The 19,578-nt window shown below is 38.0% G+C and overlaps 1 protein-coding gene and 1 long non-coding RNA gene across 9 annotated transcripts in view; one reads left to right on the top strand and one right to left on the bottom strand.

Annotated features, from left to right (window-relative positions):
* The window catches only part of FARP1 (FERM, ARH/RhoGEF and pleckstrin domain protein 1), a 155,153-nt gene that overhangs the window by 101,941 nt on the left and 33,634 nt on the right, over positions 1-19,578 (bottom strand). The gene's annotated exons all lie outside the window — the stretch shown is intronic.
* On the top strand, positions 497-18,867 carry LOC117665994 (uncharacterized). Of its 3 annotated transcripts, none has more exons than XR_004591552.3 (4): positions 4,182-4,271; positions 5,260-5,293; positions 9,754-9,820; positions 18,661-18,867. It is a non-coding gene; the product is annotated as an uncharacterized LOC117665994 (long non-coding RNA). The 3 variants fall into 3 exon arrangements; XR_009621148.2 differs by having other exon boundaries at positions 4,192-4,271; positions 5,237-5,293; XR_009621146.2 differs by lacking the exons at positions 4,182-4,271; positions 5,260-5,293 and adding an exon at positions 497-569.

The raw sequence follows: 19,578 nt of genomic DNA, 5'->3' as shown, positions 1-19,578 counted from the left end.
ATGTTTCATTACCCAAACTAGGTAACATTATCATCAGTGCCAATGATGTTACCAAGTTTAGGTAATGAAATATCTGCCAGAAAACAACCAAGCTCAGAGAACACCAAGGACCCCTCACAATAAGAAGTCTCTTTACTATTTTCTGTCAACCCAGGACCAAGTATCAATGGACATCACCCACTATTGTTCAGTACTTCTTTCTATATCTGCAGCAAACAGAACCATGACATCTTGAGGGAATTGGAAGTGTAATATAAAAGCTTTCCTTGAAAAGTTCTATTATCTACTGAAAGGATTATGTCTGTAAATTGCCATTTATTTAGTAAATTATGTTTTTATCTATATTGTCTAACATGCAACATTGCACTGTGCACTTTGTATTAGTATCTAGTGTGAAACAGACTTTTATCTGCAGCAAAAATAATCTAATAGTGTGGCAGGAAGTATTATCACACAAGCCTCCTCTGTGACATATCTGCTGTCATGGCAACTAAATTCAGCCCTGATTGAGTGAGTTTGGTTTCAATTTCACAGCAAGACTGCAAGGAGGAAGTAAAAATAAGCGGCTGGTAGGTCCCTCACTTGCTGACTCTGGAGTTGGGATTTTTGACTTGTCCTGATTATGACCTAGTATGGACAGTCTGCTCTGTTGCTGGGAAGCTATGCATGATCGGTTGAACAAAGGAATCTCTGCTTTTAGTGAGTGCCATAGTGTCAGCATTTCAAATAACAGGACGAATGCTGAGTGCCTCATGTGGTTGAGGTTAGCCTCTGTTTAGAAAACAATACAATCTGGATACAAATTGGAATGGTAATTATCAGGCACAAAAGACATACTTTAAGCTAATTTGTTGCTAAAAACCTATGCACAGGAATCTTTTCAAGGAACGATCAGTACCTGGCTAGAGTTAGATAAGGGTCAACTGCAGTCAATGGTGGATTGGAATTAGTTCATTTGTGACTATGTAAGGATTCTAGGCTGATGCACCTTTTCACTCTGCTCCAAGATTCTGCCATTCCTTCTTCTACTGTAATATAACAAGACAAAGTGCAATCATGACGCTAAATCCTACCTGAGATGGTCAAAGCCAAACTCCATGCATTGTGAGCTTGAAAACAGCAATATCTGTATCCAAGAGAATGCACAGTGTGTAAGTGATATACCAGTGGTTCTTTCATTGTTTGACCTGATTTATTCCTTTTATCAGTGTCCAATAAGGTCATTCTCCTCACAAATCTGTGGAGGTTCTCAGTCATCCAGGTCATAGTTGTCTCAAAGGTGCTTTTTCAAAAGGTAACTGGACTGTTTTTCCCTTGAGGAAGAAGAACAAAATGTTTTGCTTCTCATCCAAGAAGCTTCATCAGTTGTGAAGTAGGGGGAGGGGGGATGGAAGGATAGGTACTGACCATTGAGACTGGATAGTGTGGGGGATGGGTTTTAAAGAGGGGTAAACGAGGCCATTTATGTTAACATTGAGCAGCCCTGTCTCAATGTCACAAGGGGGAGGGATAAGACACCAACTATCTTCAGTCTACAACACAGCCCTTTCAACAATTTCAAGAAGATTCCATAACCAATTGCACTGTGATTCAGGTGTCCCTGAGCGCAAAGATAAATCTCCAAGTGGCCTCATGAGGTCTCAGGGAGAATGCTAAGGACCAGATGACTGCAAAAAAATACAATCCTTCCATCCCTCCCCACCATCCAATCTCAACGATCAGTAACTATTCTTCCATCACCCAGCATCACAATTGATGAAGCTCCTTGGATGAGAAGTGAAATGTGGTGTTGTTCTTCCTCAAGGAACAAACAGTCCAATTGCCTTTTGGAAAAGCACCTTTGAGATTCTCTCCACAAAAAAATATTCTGTTGTTTTGCACAAGTGTCTTGTGGCGTGGGGGAGATAATTACCCTCAGTTTAAAGGCCACTGTGATAGGCTGTGGATCAAAAAGTCCCAATTTTAGTAGAAACTAAAACCAACAAATAGTTGGTCGCCTGGTACTTACATCCATGCTAAGAAGTGGATTGCCAAAAAGTAGATTGCCACTACTTTTTTTCACAATGTTCTTTTAACAGGAACAATAAATTAAATAAATTAAATTAAATTAAATCCAAGGATTTCCTAGTGATCTTTCATTTAAAATTTAACAAAGTCTAACTCTGCTTAACATTTTCAAAACAAATTGGCCAGTGCAATGTTCAATCTGTACCTTAGCCATGATGTTTTTAGATGGCCTAAACTAAGCTTCAATCTTAGATCAGATTTTGAAATTCCCACTCCATTTATAGCAGAGTGATAATACTGTTGACATACTTCGAAAGATTTCTGTAACAAAGATGACTACACCCTTCATGTGAAATAATTTGAACATTTAAGGATAAGATAATAATAGAAATTATCAGCAAGATTTATTAATGTTATTGCTATTAATGTCTGAATGTTTTACTAAAATAATGTGGGTGTCTATAAATATCTAAAGATACAATCCTATGTTCATTTGCTAGAGTGCAATTCCATCAAATTGTCTGGAATTTATTTGTAAGTAGAATGGATAAAGCTGTAATTTCAAGGTGTTATATAGATATCACTGTTGAATTTTCTTACTACTGGTCTAATTATTTATACATAGTCATTTTTATATTTCGTGTGGTAACATTTATTCCCGGAATACATATAATATTGATGCAGCCATCAAACAATATATTCATTTATTTGTATTTCACCCTTCTTCCAAGAATCTAAGAATAACATACATAATTACTTCATTTTTCAATTTCCACATTTTATTAGAAAACCCATCAATTTTTTTTAAAAATTTGATTTATATGCCGCCCTTCTCCGGAGACTCGGGGCGGCTTACAATGAGTTAAGCAATAGCCTTCATACTTTTGTATATTTATACAAAGTTAGCTTATTGCCCCCACAAACTGGGTCCTCATTTCACCTACCTTAGAAAGGATGGAAGGCTGAGTCAACCTTGAGCCTTGGAGAGATTCGAACCAGCAGTAAATTGCAGGCAGCTGTGTTAATAACAGGGTGCTTAAACGACTGTACTATCAAGGCTCTTAATTAACTGAGATTGCCTACCAATGACTATCCTATGAGCGTACCTGAATGAATATTTTAATATTGAGTCTCCCCGGTTAAAAGTAATGATCTAGTACAGAGGTCCCCAACTCTTGGGCTGTGGCCCATTACGGGGCCGCGGCCCATTCGGAACAAATGGTGGGTGAGCATGCACACATGCGCAGCTCCACTTGAAAATGGAGCTGTGTGTGCACGTGCCACTCAAACAGAACCATTCACTCTCCCCACCCCGTCAGGCTGTCAAGCTGCAAATATTGGGGACTGTTGATCTAGGAAACTGGAAATAGAAATCTATGGTCTGATAATGTGATAATAAAAATTGCTGGTTAATTTATATTGGGGGTGGACACACACATAATTTTCAATGCACATAAATGTGCAACTGTGGCTAAGTATGCAACATTTTAATCTTAAAAATACATTTCTACATAGCTGTTCAGATGTCTATGCATTTTAGTAAAAAAGATGTTAATGTGACCATTAAAAAGTATGCACTTGTTTATAGCAATTACTACATTGTGAACTCAGTACTTACTATGTTATATTTATAATTGTTATCATAAAATTTCCTGTATGAGTGTTTTGTTTACATATATTAATCGATTTTGCCAAAGGGCCTTAGGGTTAAATAGTAGCAGGTACTATTGTCTGGCAGAGATATACTGAACTTACTCATCTATGCTTCATGACATAATGCCTGCCAAAAGTCAGCTGGTTAAAACAACCTGTTTCCATCAAAAACTGGAATAAGCCATTTACTCATTCTCAATTCAGAATCCTTATGAAAACTCAAAGTCATTCCATGAGCTGGGTGGTCAAAGGCACAAGAAAGATAAAAGGGAGTTTATCACATAGTATATTGTTAAACTATGGAATTCATAAAGTACCTCTAATATCAGATAGTAAGCCTTTCAAGTTTCAACAGTTGAAAACAACTGAACAAAAACATTTTGGTGCTCATGTTCTGTTTGTGGATCTCTTACAGATATCCATATGGAAAGAAAAGCATTTGATTCAACGTTTTTCTCTTATCCAGCATGATTTCTGTAACTGACATATAGGATTGAATTTCCTTTTAAAGGAACTCTACAGCTGACAGTGTTAAAATACATTATACAATCAGCCTTAACATTAATTTCATTGGTTTTCTATAGCAGCAGCTAGCAAAATGCAATTCTGAGGTAATGTAGAATTTCCTACTTCTACAAATCTTTTTTTTTAACTTGGTTATTTCTGTTTGTACTATAAGAACAGACAGATTTGAATAATGGCATTTGATATCCACTGCAAATTTCCACAAGATATCTTAAATGCTCTACAGCATAAAAGCAAAGTAGAATCCAGACAAGTAGACAAGTAAGCATTTATTTTAAATAAATGAGAAGAACCTCCATAGTCATTTTTTCTCCATGGTCTTTATTTTATTTTTTTTTTTTTTACAATACTATGACACTGAAAGGAAGTCTTAGGAAAGCAGAAAATCAATGTACTACGCAATCAAATATAAAGCTTAATTTTAATTAACCATACAAATTTGGTATGCCCAGAATGAAATTATTAAAGAGTGGGAGAGTTGTCTAGACAGTTAATCTCACACTCCTATAATCCTCTCATTTTCATTACTCAAGTGTTCTGCTAAACATAGATATTTATACCATCTCTATTAGCACAATAGTCAGGCTTTGCAGAAATATGAGGCCAGCTAAACAATTCTGCCTACGAATGGCAGCTTATTAGTGCATATAATAAAAATGTTGCCTCAGGTTTTATTTTACCTAAATCCAACTTGAATTTGCATTCCTCCTAATCAGCAGTATTTTTAAGAAAATGCTGTCTTGAACTATTAACAGTTACTAGCTATACATTTGTTTAAAACATTCTGAAATTGTTGTAGAATGGATAGTTCTTGGTTAAGTATAGGATGTAATGAGTATTTAAGATTACTAGTCAGCTGATAGCTAAACAGACATTAGTCATCCAGGAAAAGAATGTGTTTCTGAGGAGGAATAGCAGAATATCTTGTTTGTGTACCAGTACCTGCTGTTACACGTTAGTTTTCATCTCTGAAATAAATAAATCTCTCTCTCTTTATCTCTCTTAATGAAATATTCTTCCCCCTCTTCCTTCCAAACCTATTTTGGGAAAGTGGAATTCTTGTTTACAAAACAGCACCAGCAAGCAAAACAGCAAGAAGTAACAGATGGTGAGCAATCATAAAAACTGCTGGGTTATCAATTTAAAAAGTCTATTACATATGCATATTTGTTTAGGTGAGTAACTTAATCCCAACGTGAGTACATAGTTGAACAATACCTTCATTCGGCTAGCAACAACCTACTGAAAGTCATAGTAAGACACAAGGGGAAAAGTAAAACAGCTGAATGTTTTATAGTATCATGTCAACCAATAATATGGTTTAGTGTTACTGTATTACATAAAGCTGGTCATTGTGATTTGTAAACCAGGATTTATGGCAGGATTGGACAGTGATTTAGTTGCAACATTTTAGGAGAAGGTGAGGGCTGTAGGAATGGTAAGATTAAGTGGACATGTATCATGCATGTGATGTTTTGTGGTCTCCCTACTCCAGGATTTTGGTGGGAAGTTCTGATTCTGTTTTTAAAACTAAGCTGAAACTTAAAAAAAAAATACTTTTGATATTATATTTCCCAGCTAAAAATGGCATAATGGTGAAGTCTTGCTTTGGTGTAGTGGAGACTAGCTCAGAGCAGGAAAAGCTCAGAAAGGGATGGAAGTAAAGATTATGATGGCCAGAGGGAGATATGAGGTAGAAGGCGGAGAATAGGTGCTCTTGTGGAAGCAGGGACTGTGTATCTGAGCCCAATTTCATCTTTTAGCCTCTCCACCCCAGTCTCATCTCAAGAGCCAGGCTGCCAAGTTCTCTGATGTTCATGATTTAATTGTAATTAATTAATGACTGAGAGTAAGCCTGGTCTATCCGTATCCCTGAGATCTAGGTGACCAAAATTATGGAATATGCCTATCCAGATTTTGGGTATGTCATCAGCCCTGAGCTCAGAATGGTGAAGATGGAAAGGCTACTGTCATACAAAAGACTGAACTAGTGACTAGAAGTGCCCTTCCAAGGCTATCCAGGCATAATTTCTTACTCATAAAATTAAGTCCCAGGGAAAAGTGACAACTGGTGCTGCCATTGTACCATCCCACCTGCTGCACAATGGCATTCCTCAGTGGGTTGCTCAACCTCACTTCTGGAAAACTGATGAAACTATCCAGATACACGAAGGGAGTGAAGGCCAATGTGAGTTCATGACCATCATGAAAATCACCGGCATGTCACAAGTCATCATAGTGGGAGGCTACACATTAGACCTGTGTTTTGTCTGAGACAAATGTGATATGATTGAGTGTGGGAGACAGTAATGTTTATCCTTTGTCATGGTCAGATCAATGACTGATGCTATGGAAATGATCAGCAACATTTGATCATCTGCAGGGAGGATAAACTGGTCAACCCTTCCAATGAATCTGCTTGGTTTTCAGAAGATATGAATCTTCTGGTTTCCAGCATGTGCATGTGCACAGGCCACCTGGTCTTCCTGTTTCTGACATGCATGCATGTGTGAAGACCATCTGTCCAGTGCGCATGCATGCTGGAAACCGGAAGAACAGCCGCCCGGCGCACATGCATGCGTTGGGAAGATGATCTTCTGGTTTCCTATGCGCACATGCACACCAGCCACCTGTTCTTCCCATGTGCATGCATGCCGGAAACTGGAAGACCAGGTGGCCGGTGCGCATGCATGTACCAGAAACCGGAAGATCATCTTCCCAGCATGCACATGCACAGCGGGCAGCTGCTCTTCTGATTTCCAGCACTCCCATGCATGTAAAAGCCAGCTGACCGGCACGATGGAACCCAGAAGAACAACGGGCAATGGCTCGCATGCCTGGAGCGATGGCTCTGCATGCCACTTCCGGCACACGTGCCATAGGTTTGCCATCACGGTGCTATAGTATGCCACAACCCAATTAGTGATAGGCACCAGGAAGATTTTCCATGTAATATCTCTGTTTCAGGAGCTACACTGTACAGGTGCAATTCAAGGTGCTGGTCATCATTTATGAAGTATGGCATGGGATGGGATGTCTTTGAGATGGCCTAGTCTTGTCATTTCTGTCCACCCAATAAGACTTGAAGAGTGGGCTCTCTTGGAGTCCCTTCTTTAAGATGATGTCATCAGAGGGATCTTGGAGACCAGCCTTCTCAGTTGTGTCCTCGTTTCTTTCTTTGTAATAGCATTTCTTCCCCTCTCCCCCCAAATAATTAAAATAACCTAGTTTCTTCTTGTACATATTCTAGAATAGCCATTAATATTTGGCTATTCCAGATGATTTGGGGTGAAGATCCTCTGCTACAGCATGTGTTGATATTGGTTAATTCCTTTGGTATAAAGTTTATTGTAACTGTAATCTGTTGCTTCATTTTTGTTACTTTGATGTATTGTTTTTAATCCTCTTACTGGAGAGGGTTTGTAATCCGCCATAAATCTCCATGGATTAGAACAGCAAGCCAGCCTTAATAACTAAATAAATAATAAAGGTGCTCTGATCATAATAATTTCATATGATCTTTTGGTGTCAAGCATTTTCAGTGTTGCCATTTTCTTCCCAATTTACTGTGGTATAAGTAAATAAATTATTTTTAGAATCTTTCTACCTTTCAATGAGAAAACAAAACAAGTACTTTATTGAAATAAGAAAATATATGGTTTTCCTGCAAACAACTAACGTCATCCAACAGGGAAGTTAATTACAGCTGGCAAAAGTAAACACCTTCCTTAGGCAACCTCTGGATATATTTGGGGGGAGGGGGAAATCAATTTATTTTTGAGGGGAGGGATGAAACATTTTTTAAAAGTGTGCATTTTTCAATTTATACATTTGCACTTATAATCCTCCATTTGGTTTGATAAAAGACATTGGTTATAACCAGGGATCTGGCTATAATAGTCATGCTGGCTGAGGAATTCTGGAAGTTGATGTCTAAAAGTCTTAAAGCTGTCAAGTTTGGAGACTCCTGGTTATAATCAAGAATGTCCAAGGTTCAAGAAGTATATATCACATGTTATTCAGTAAATGACATTGACATTAAAGCTAGCAAGATCACTCTGGATGATCATCAGAAAGACAAGCAATTGAAATATGATGGGCTGCTCACAATAATCTATCCCAACAGTTGCACTTACCAACTTCTTTCTGATCTGAAACTCTGGAAAGGGGTATGGCTGTTTTTTCTGCAATTGGTAACAATGTTTGACAGTTTCCAGCCCCAGTAGGTATATTTCAATAATTTACTTGTGCAAATAATTAATAATACATGGGGAATGGAATGTAAGGAGACAACTGCACTAGCGAAACAGTGATTAATCACTTCAAGAAAAAAAATATTATTAGGCATCATCATTGGTTCAAAGCTCACATTGAATTATGCTGTGGTTTGGCTCTTGTTTAGCAGACTGTGTGAGTCCAGTCGCTGCAATCTAAACCATTATCTACGGTCTAGTGCACCAGACTTAATGAATCAACATATAGGCAGTGTTAAACTTTGCTAATTCAAAAAAGAAAAAGGAGTGAAAAAGAATAGCTGCTGAGCAAAACTGTAGGCAATTTTTTTTGGAAAATGTTCTTTTTTTTCTTCTATAATTCTATGAACAATTGACTGGTGAAACCTATTAATCTATAAATGAAAGTTATTAAATATCCACTGATATTTTCTCCAGAGGCCCACAACCAAATTTTGAATGAATTCCTCCAGGCAACATTTATTATGTTAACATTTGAGTCCTACCATCAGAGTTAGCAGTCACCACTGAATTTATCAAGACCAGTTTTCTGTTTAGGGCAGGAATCCCAATTAAAGCATCCACAGCTAGTAATTGCCAGCCATTTTTTCCAGCACAATGAAAGAGAGCTCATCTCCTTGTACTACTACTATTATTATTATTATTATTATTATTATTATTATTATTATTATTATTATTATTATTATTATTATTATTATTATTATTATTATTGGTACCACTGTCAAATTGTTCAAGAAAAGGTTATCATCGCATTGCCTGCACTTTGCATCAAGAGAGATTGCCTTCTTCTTTGTTATGCTTCTTCAGGTGCTTGGAAACCTTTTCAATCATTTTTTCTCAAGGATAGAGAAATTGCTTCAGGTCCTTCTCATAAAACTGTTTACAGTCTCCTGTGTATCCTTATAGTCTTCTCTTATACCTGCTCCAACTTTTCTAACTTATTCTTAAAATTCAGTGCCCAGAACTTGATAGTTGTGTCAAGAAAGAGTAAGAAGTTATTGGGAGAGTACATTCATACATTGCACTTTCCAACAACATCCATTCCAAATCTCAGAATTTAACGTTCTTTCAATATTCCTGTTAAACATAATGGTATATGTTGTGGGATAAGGGGACGTGGTGGCTCAATGGCTAAGACACTGAGCTGGCAGCAGAGCAACCATCCTCTGCTGCCATTTTGTTAATGCTGGATGGATCTAACCCAATAACTCACAGGAGACAATGGAATCTCTTCATTGATTCTTTATTCTAGGCCTGGAGTCCTCCTAGGCCCAATTCAGGGTAAAGGTCACTGACCTCTGTCTTGTCTTTGCAGGCACACATCTGGAACTGCTGGATGCCCACTTGTAGGACCCTTTTATATACCAGGGGAGGAGTCTGAGGTAAGGGGATATGATGGGATATGGGGAGGTGCCAGCCCCTGCCTGGGAGAATTAGACATTTACCCTGACATGTTCCTTATTTGCCCTTCTCTAATTGTTCTGTACCTTATTAACATTATTAATGTTAATAAAAAATAGACACTAACTCAGAGTTCATCAAGGGCATTCTGGCCTACTGCAAATCAAGAGTCATGAGACAAAGCCATGGAAAGAGAGGAGGAGCACATAATGTACTCATGATATCCTGCTCTCCAAGTTCCTGTCTTTGAAGGATTAACAAAGCATACATGCCTGTTGAGGCTTTGTTGAATAACAAAATATAACTCTTTGCTTATTCATTTTATTTATTCATTATTTGTGCCATTTATTATTTCCCTCTAGATATGTCATACTAAAAGCTTTAACTTTTAATTTAAAAATCTTTGTTCAGTTACTTAATTGCCAATTAGCAGATTCTTAATGAATGAAGTTAGTACTTCACAACTGATCTGCAATTAGCATGTTTTATCTCAGAACTGCTCAAGAGTATTTAATTATTTTTATGAATTAAGATCTTTCTCTAGCAGAGTTCTCAAAACTGGAGGAAGCAAGTCAATGCCACTGAATCTAGAGTATAGTATTTATACAAATCTTTCCCGAAAACTGGAATTCCTATAGTATATTAATTAAATTAATCTATCAAGCATTTTATCCTTTAACCAAACCATTTTGTTTCGATTCTCAGAAATTTGTCTAGATACTTGGAGATTCTTCAATCGTTATATAATTTAAATCATTGAGTTGTTTTATTAAATTGTTTTAATAAATTTATTTTGTCTATTAATTTTTATTAATCATTAAATTATTTAAAGAATTATGAAATAAATTCAATGACTTTGGGTTTATTAGCATAATTTAATCAAGGGTTAAAAAGTAGGAGCTTGTCTGGGTTACTATAGGAAAAGAAATTATCTGGCAGTAAATGCTTTTATACAGATGCCTGTACAGTTAAAAAGATTTTGGAGAAAGGAGTTTAAAAAGAACTGTGGTACTCCAGGATAGATAAGTGTATTGTGGATGGATTAATTGTGCAATTCAAGGTACCAACTTCCTGACTTCAGTTGCTACTCCAAGATCCAGTGTACTTAAAAGTTTTGTGCTTCCATGTAAACAATTGCTCCCTTAAAACAGCAGTCCCCAATCTTTGCAGCTTGGCAGCCAGGCTGAGGGGGGCTGGTGGTGGGAGAAGAGGGGAACTGGACTACGCAAGCGGTGGGCCAGCGCATGTGCACAGCCCTTGCATAAGTAGCAGGCTAGCATGTATGTGTGTAACTGCCCACCAGCCCATCATGCACAAGTTGAGCTGTGTGCACATGCGGCTCACAATTTCAAATAGGCCATTGCCTGGTAGTGGGCTGTGGCACAGGGTTTGGGGACCTCAGCCTTAAAATGTTTCTCACCTTGAACAACTTTAAAATGTGTTGATGCTGGCTGGGCAATTCTGGGAGTTGGTCCACATGTTTTTTATTTGCTGAAGTTGAGAAACACTATATTAGAACACCCAAAGATGTGATACAAAAGCTCTATCTATGTAATACATTGAAGGCAGTGGTGAAATCCCAATTTTTTTAACTACCAGTTCTGTGGGCGTGGCTTGGTGGGCATGGCAGGGGAAGGATACTGCAAAATCTCCATTCCCACCCCACTCCAAGGGAAGGATACTGCAAAATCTCCATTCTCACCCTTCTCCAGGGGAAGGATACTGCAAAATCCCCATTCCCTCCCCACTCCTGGGGGAAGGATATTACAAAATATCCACTCCCACCACACTCTGGGGCCAGCCAGAAGTGGTATTTGCCAGTTCTCCGAACTACCCAAAATTTCTGCTACAGGTTCTCCGAACTGCTCAAAATTTCCACTACCGGTTCTCCAGAACCTGTCAGAACCTGCTGGATTTCATCCCCGATTGAAGGTGCAAAAAAAGCAACTAGTCTAGAAAAATTATTTTGGTTGCACAAATCCAGACAACCTTTAAATGACAGCAAATGCCATTATGGGATGTGAGTAATGTGACAATAAGACCATTTAAAAATATATCTTTTAACTTTCTGTATAGACCCAGTACTTTTAAAATATATTTCTCTAATATATATTAGCTCTCTTTCAGTAAGCCAGTCTCTTTGAAAACACAGATGGCATTCATTTCCAGATGTTCAACAGAGACTATGCTATTTAAAATGTGTGCATGAAGTTTTATGCATAAAAATGTAAGTGGGTCAATTGAAATGATTGAAAGAAATTACCTTTGTTGTTTTCTGGCTAATGCATGTTTACAACTACTTATTCCCCCTCATCTGCAGCTTTGGTGCTCCATATTTAAATAACAAAAAATATATAGGCACAAAGTACCAGCCAATCATGGCTCATACAAGTGTGAGATAAAAGAACTGACTCAGATTTGATTAGGAGACAATGCTGCAGAGAGCAAACTGGAATGAAGAACTGTTTTCTGGTTCCGATACAATACCAGCTCTTTTATCCGATTTTACAGTTCCTTCCCTAAAAACAATAAAAAATAATATTAACTATTCTTTTTGAGACTTACAGTTTTACCTGGCCATTTCAGCTCATGGTCAAAGGCTCACCCTCCAGTCCAATGGTGGGTTTCTACCGGTTTGCACCGGTTTGGGAGAACCAGTAGCAATAAATTGGCAAGGGTCGCAGAACCGGTATTAATGGCTGGCTGGACATGCCCCCGAACCGGTCCCCTGGTCACCGCCCCGCCCAGTCACTTCCTTTTCCTCCCCACCACCCAGGCGGCTTGCCTGCCTAAGCTGCCTTCCCACGTGGTACCTGCCCTGCGCCCCAACTGAGCTGCCTCCTCCTGCCTACAGGTAAGTCGCGCTAGCCCCCCCCGAGCATGCTGCACCACCCCCACCAGGCTCATGACCTTACCTTCCCAGCCCCTTACAGGAGTCCCCCCATGCCCCGTTTTGGCTCCCAGGGGCTGCAGGGAGGCTTGCTAAACCTAAAATGGGGCAGGGGCCACAGTGCCCCCCCCGAGGCCCATTTTGGCTCCCAGGGGCTGCAGGGAGGCTTGCTAAGCCCAAAATGGGGCACCGGGGTGCCTAGCAAGACACTAATCAATAGTGAGCTCTAAGAATGCCAGATGATCAATGGGCATGTTCTGAGTTTCAAAACGTCTGGCTTTTCTTCCTCCTATCAAAGATCTTCTGGGGTTCTTCACAGAAAGGGAGAAAGGAGAAAGAGAGGGAGAAAAAAAGAGAGAGAGAGAGAGAAAAGAAAGAGAAAGAAAAAGAAAAAGAGGAAGGAAAGGAGGGAGGGAGAGAGAGAGCTCTGTGCTATTATTTTTAATTGTTCCATTATTTATCATGTCCCTACACCTAGAGTGATTTTACTGCCTTTCTTTTGCCCAGGGCTACCACATATTTTTCAGGGATTTACATGCATTCAATGTCTATAGTCCAGAGCATAAATATGTGTGTGTTTATTTTGTACATCAGGTTGTGTAAGTCCATCTTAATATGCTATTCCTAGTATGTGATGTTTTGTATACATACAGAGAAAAAAGCACTCTTGTGATCTTTGACTTTTACGCTTGCTATCAAACATCAGCCATAATACTAATTACTGTTTTGAACAATATGCACGAATGGCTATTTTATATGTGAAATTATGACTGAAATATTTCTGCACCTATATTGGTTCTCACTGTCAGGAAGTTTCTCCTTAGTTTTAGGAGAAAAACGAACTTCTCTCTTTGTTCAGTTTCCATCCACTGCTTCTTGTTTTTCCTTGTGGTACTTTGGAAAATACATTGCCTATACATTCTTTCTGGCCGCCCCTTAAAAGCCTGTTGCCTATGACACTCTTGGGCAAAGCATGTGAGCCATTTCCTTCTTTCAGTGGTCCATGAAAGTACATCTATAGTATGTAGATAATAAAGTTGAAAAAAGTTGAACAACATTGTTACAGAACTATAGATACATTGAGCTGGGTGTGACAAGGAATGGCTGGGAGGGGAGGGGCCAGGCGAGGGACCCCTTGACGTGGGTGACATTGAGTTGGCCACGTCCATCCAGTCACATGACCACGAAGCCACTCCCACTGTCACATGACCAAGCCACACCCACAAAGTAAGCCACACCCACTGAACTGGTAGTAAAAAAATTTAGAGCCCATCCCTGATCCAGTTCATTCTGAAGCTGAAGTATTGCATCATTTAAAAACACAATCTGCTTGCTTTTGAAATTAATTATCTTATCACTGGATCACATGTGCCCTTCTAAACTATGATGACCCCCAAATAATGGAAAGTGTATCAAGATGTTATGATACAACCTCCACCCTTTTGTATTTGTACTGCAATATCACAGGCAAGTAAACTGTGGGATTTGTGTTACAATGAGGCAATTTTCTCTTGTCTGTCCCTCCCCTTACATACCCATTACAGTCTGGTGGAATACTTTATTTAATTTTGGTATCTGTAATGAAACAGATCTTAAAGCTGCCTAATAGTTTTAGCATTGAAAATGGAATTAGGCAAAATGCATCTGTCTAAAGTTTGAAGCGATATGGCCAACTGTTATAAATCAAAAATAAAGATAATTCTAGATTCGGTTTTAAAATTTCTATTTAAAAAAAATCTTAGCCATCAAGAGGAAAAAAGTTCTTTGGAATGGGATCTTTGGAGATCATATCCACATGAAAATGTAAAAGCGTTTCCAGGTATAATTTATTTAAAAATGCTGTGAATTAACCCTACGAAATACGGTGTTAACATTTTCAATCTTTATTTGCCAACTCAACAGAATATTTCAGTCAATTTTTTTCTTTAAAAAAAACTTGTTAAATACAAGCAGCTGTTCATATCGAACTTTGATATAAATAGAACCAATACAAAAGCACAAATTCCAAAAACTGCTGAGAATTCACAATTCTGCTTTGCTGCTAGGAGTGATTTCTCTGTAGCTAATTGGCTGCCTAGAGGATTCCTAGGGTTCTTTAAACAAACAAACAAAAAAATAGAAATAATTCCGCCATCAGTAAGACAACATGAATTCTAAGGGATGGACAGGCAAAGAACAGATTTATAGAGGAAGTGACTGATTGGGCAGCAAGAAAACCAAATACGATTGTGCAACAAGAGTTTTCCAGTATTTTGTCATTTCATCACGAAACTTTGTTATAGCTGCTGTGTAGTGTTATTCTGGAATATGAACAAACTTGTTTACTTTCAAGAAAAGGAGAACAAAATAATAATAGCTAGCTGGGAATTCTGGAAATTGTACTTCCAATAGAAACACCAAGACATTATTATCCCCAAAACTTAAACATTTTTTTATAATATTCTTCTTATGTAACAATGTAATAGAACTGTGAAAAAAGCAATTGTTGCTTTGGAAATAAAAGGATATGAACTGCTTGCACATACACACACATGTATACTGTATATACACATATATACCAGGGGTGAAATGCTCCCGGTTCAGACCGGATCACCCGATCCGGTAGTGATGGCAGTGGGTGGTTCGGAGAACCGGTAGCAAAAATCCCTGCCCCACACCCACCCAGCTGAGCTGTGCAATCATCAGAGGCTTTTTTTTTTTTACTTTTAAAAACATTTTTTCTAAAAAAAAAATGCTTTTAAAAGTAAAAAAAAAAGCCTCAGATGATCACGCGGCTCAGCTGGGATTGTCAGAGACTTTTAAAAGCATTTTTTCTACTCGAAGAGGTTGTAAAAAAAATGTTTTTAAACGGCTCCGACAATCCCAGCTGAGTTGCCTGATCATCAGAGGCTTTTTTTCCCTTTTAAAAGCAAAAAAAAAAAAAAAAAAGATTTTAAAAGAAAACAAAAGCCTCTGATGATCAGGCAACTCAGCTGGGATCGTCAGAGCCCTTTAAAAGAATTTTTTTACAACCTCTTCGGCCGAAGAGGTTGTAGAAAAAATGCTTTTAAAAGTAAAAAAAAAAAAAAAAAGTTGACCATGCCCACCCAGTCACATTACCCTCCCACCAAGCCACGCCCCCAGAACCAGTAGTAACAAATTTTACATTTCACCACTGATATATACATATACACATACACTTGCACTTTCTAATTCACACTTCTTCAGGCTAGGGTGTTCAAATTCTGAATAATAAATATTACAACAATATCCCATCTTCTGGAATTTTCCTTCAGTTTAGCTTCCAGATCTTCAGTATCCCTTGTTGGTGTCCCACTGAAGTATTAAACAGGCCTGATCCTTCTTAGAACATCATAACTACGTAGTACGATGGACTTGCAGGGCCGGCGCAACGTGTAACATGTTCACACTGGTGCAATAGGACTGGGTGTTTTGTTAATATGATTTATTGGGTTAGAGATTTTCTGTCTTCACTCTGAATTGTATTGTGTTGGGGGGGTGCACTGAGGGAGCTCAACCAATCTCATCATATATATGTTGTGCACTGACAATAAAGATTTGAAAATTGAAAATTTCAGCTCAGGTCTCATCCAGATGTTGCCATCTCTTGAGATGAAACCCATAGTTAAAAGCTTTCCATTAACTCCACTGGTGTTTTCAGCAAAATGAATGTAGTGGTATTAATATGCCAACCCTCCCATTTTGTTTTTGCACCCTGACAACCAACAAAATTTTAGCCAGCATGGCTAGTAGTGGAACAAATAATCTTCTATCAGTTGTCTCAGAAATAAAACACGACACAATAATAACCTGTGATGTGGCTGTTAGTACAACATAATTAAGATCAACATGCCATCAAATCAAATTCAAGCAGCGGTTACTAAAAGACAAGTGGCAAATCTTAATTTCTGAAGTAATTCTACTACTATTACAAAACAACTAATAATAAATGACAGTGATATTAATGTCTTATTACTCTGTCACATAGATTCATGACATAACGGCAAGATTTAAACTTCATGTTAAACAATCATTTAACCATACCATAATTGGCTGGATTTACACGTAGCATTTAATCATAAACAATGGCATGGACACAATAGTGGCATTTATACAGGGTACAGAGCCAAACCCAGACAAACCACATTATGGCTTTGAAAATCAAAACAGAGCTAAATTCAAGAGGCAAGAGTCCACTGTTTGTTGAATAAGCCATAGAAGTCTAACACATATATAGTCAAGTCCTAATTAATGAGTCCATAAACAGACAAAGTTCACATTATGTTTTTGTGTCATGAATGCACCAAAATACTCTTAACATAACAGCATAACACATGTGTTAAGAGTACTTAACACCAATGCAATTTTAAAATATGCTTAATATGGTGGCTCTTGCATCTAACCCACAAAAATTAATTTCTTTCAAAACATTAATTAGTTTAATTACATGTTGATATCTTTATAAAACAATGACATACAACATTTTAGTTAAGGCAAGATGATGAGTCTTGGAAGAAAAACTGACTGATTTCTCAGCTGCAGTAGTCCTGTTCTTGGTATTAAAAACAGAAGCAGCCATTGGCAGTAGTCTGTACTTTTAGATGAAAGATACATAACCAGATGCCTTCCAGATGCTATGGTTAAATTTCCATTAGTCTTAGCCAATAGCAACTGATTGTAGGAACTGTTGTACAAAACATCTGGAGGGCATCAGATTATAAATATCGCAGCTCAAAGCTAATCAATGATGTAAACTTTCTTGAAATAAGACAGACATCTAAACATCACTGGTGTTTCAGTCAGGTTCCTGTGTGATAGGATTCCACAAAATTGGTTTCTAAATTTAAAATAAATAATTATATCAGGTGGGTCTGACTCAGCAATATGGATACAGCAATATGGATAGAGCTTTGGTGGCGCAGCAGACTAAAGCACTGTTAAGTAACACCAGCTGCCTGCAATTACTGCAAGTTCAAATCTCACCAGCCTCAAGGTTGACTCAGCCTTCCATCCTTCCGAGGTAGGTAAAATGAGGACCCGGTTTGTGAAGGCAATAAGCTGACTTTGTATAAAAAAGAACACCGCTTGGGGGGGGGGCAAAGCCCTACTAAGCAGGTATATACAAAAATATGAAGGCTATTGCTTAACGCATTGTAAGCTGCCCTGAGTCTCTGGAAAAGGGCGGCATATAAATCGAACCAATAAATAAATAAATAAATAAATACATATTTCCTATCTCCCTCTCTTATGACTGTTATGCGAATTAGAACTAATGTTGAATTTAAAAGTTAAAATATAATTAATTAAGTACTGCTAATAGGAATATTCCCTATTTCTCATACCAAACATTACAATCTGACAGCAACTTTTACAACTGGGGGTGATGATAAAATAGGGCTATCAGGTAGCCTTCCAGGAATTTTAGGGCAAGGATGTGAGGTCCAAGAAATGTGAGGCCCACGAGGAAAAACATCTAAAAGCAAAATGAAGGGCTTTTTCAACATAAATGAGATTTCTCTGGCTAAAACTACCGGTACTTGCTATACCAGTCCTAAGGAGGAAATGCAGAGCAGCTTTGGGGGGTGGGAGGAGGCATGGCGAGCTACACTGAACAGGCAAAAGAGCCCAAAAGGATTTATTTATGTAAGTACAAACTCTGTTTGCAAGCGCATTGGGCAATAGTGAAGAGCCTTTCAGTCCTTGTATATTCCCTCTGGGTATGCAAAGTTTTGCACCTGAATAAACAATGTTGTGCATGACAAACTGCATGCCACTATCAGTCTACACATTCGAGTTTAAGGTCCATTGTGGAGGTGGCAACAAGATACAACCAAAGGTTATGATCCTCCTGCTGCTTTCTCAACTCAAACATGCATTTTCCTGAGCCTGCAATTTGAACCCTGAAAAAAATGCATTGCTGTGTTCTTGCAGGATCTGAAGCACTGTTGACAGCTGCAGAACTAAACCTTTCGCACCTCAAGAGGAGACTGAATATGAGCTTCTTCCACAACACAAAATGCCAGAAAAAAAACATGCTACAGGCAACGTCCCAATCATCCTCTCTGGCTGGTCTGAAAAGTTAAGGATTAATTGTTTGGTTCTTTACATTTAAAATAAATTGATCCAACCTGTGCCTTACTTTGTCTCCTACTTAACTGAAGGAATGAGCTATTGAAACAGGGTTATTTTTACCACCTGCAGAAGCTAAAAAAAGACTGCTGTTCTGGGTCTTCTTTTGCCACAAAAGATGCTAACTTCCACAGGCGAAATCTAACAGGATACATTAATCTCTTTTAATAGCCTGTGTGAAATCTTTGGTTTTGTTTCCTCACTAAATGTTTTGTTACTCTGTGGGAAAGGAAAGGCTCTTCCCAAAACAAAACAGCCATGATATTTTAATCTTCCTGCTTAAATAAAGTAAGTTGTTAAAAGTTACAAAAATAAAATACCAATTTGAAGAAAGAGGGGGCTTGAATTAAATAAAACTGGGCAGTTTTTAATAGGTTTCATTGTTGAAGATACTCTACTCTAGGTTCTCACTAAACATCAGGTGTAATATCTATTATGACTTTCACATTTATATATTTTTTTAAAAAAATGTGCTGTTCTTAATTCTTTAAAAACAGGCCAAGAACAAGGACTGTATAATTTTATTGATTTTAGTTCCTTCCTTGAAGCTCAAAATCTGCCAAAGTAAAAAGAAGTGAAGAAGTCTGTTTTTCCTGAAAAATCGTAGAGGTCCTTGGAATTTATCCAGTGCAGTCACTTCTTGTTGTATTCTCTCATCAAATATCCTGCAAGTCAGTGGTGAAATTCAATTTTTTTTACTACTGGTTCTGTGGGTGTGGC

The sequence above is a fragment of the Pantherophis guttatus genome, chromosome 5 (assembly GCF_059756535.1).
Source record: "Pantherophis guttatus breed Tessera chromosome 5, ASM5975653v1, whole genome shotgun sequence".
Classification (NCBI taxonomy): domain Eukaryota; kingdom Metazoa; phylum Chordata; class Lepidosauria; order Squamata; family Colubridae; genus Pantherophis; species Pantherophis guttatus.
This window is presented reverse-complemented; position numbering and strand designations above follow the sequence as displayed.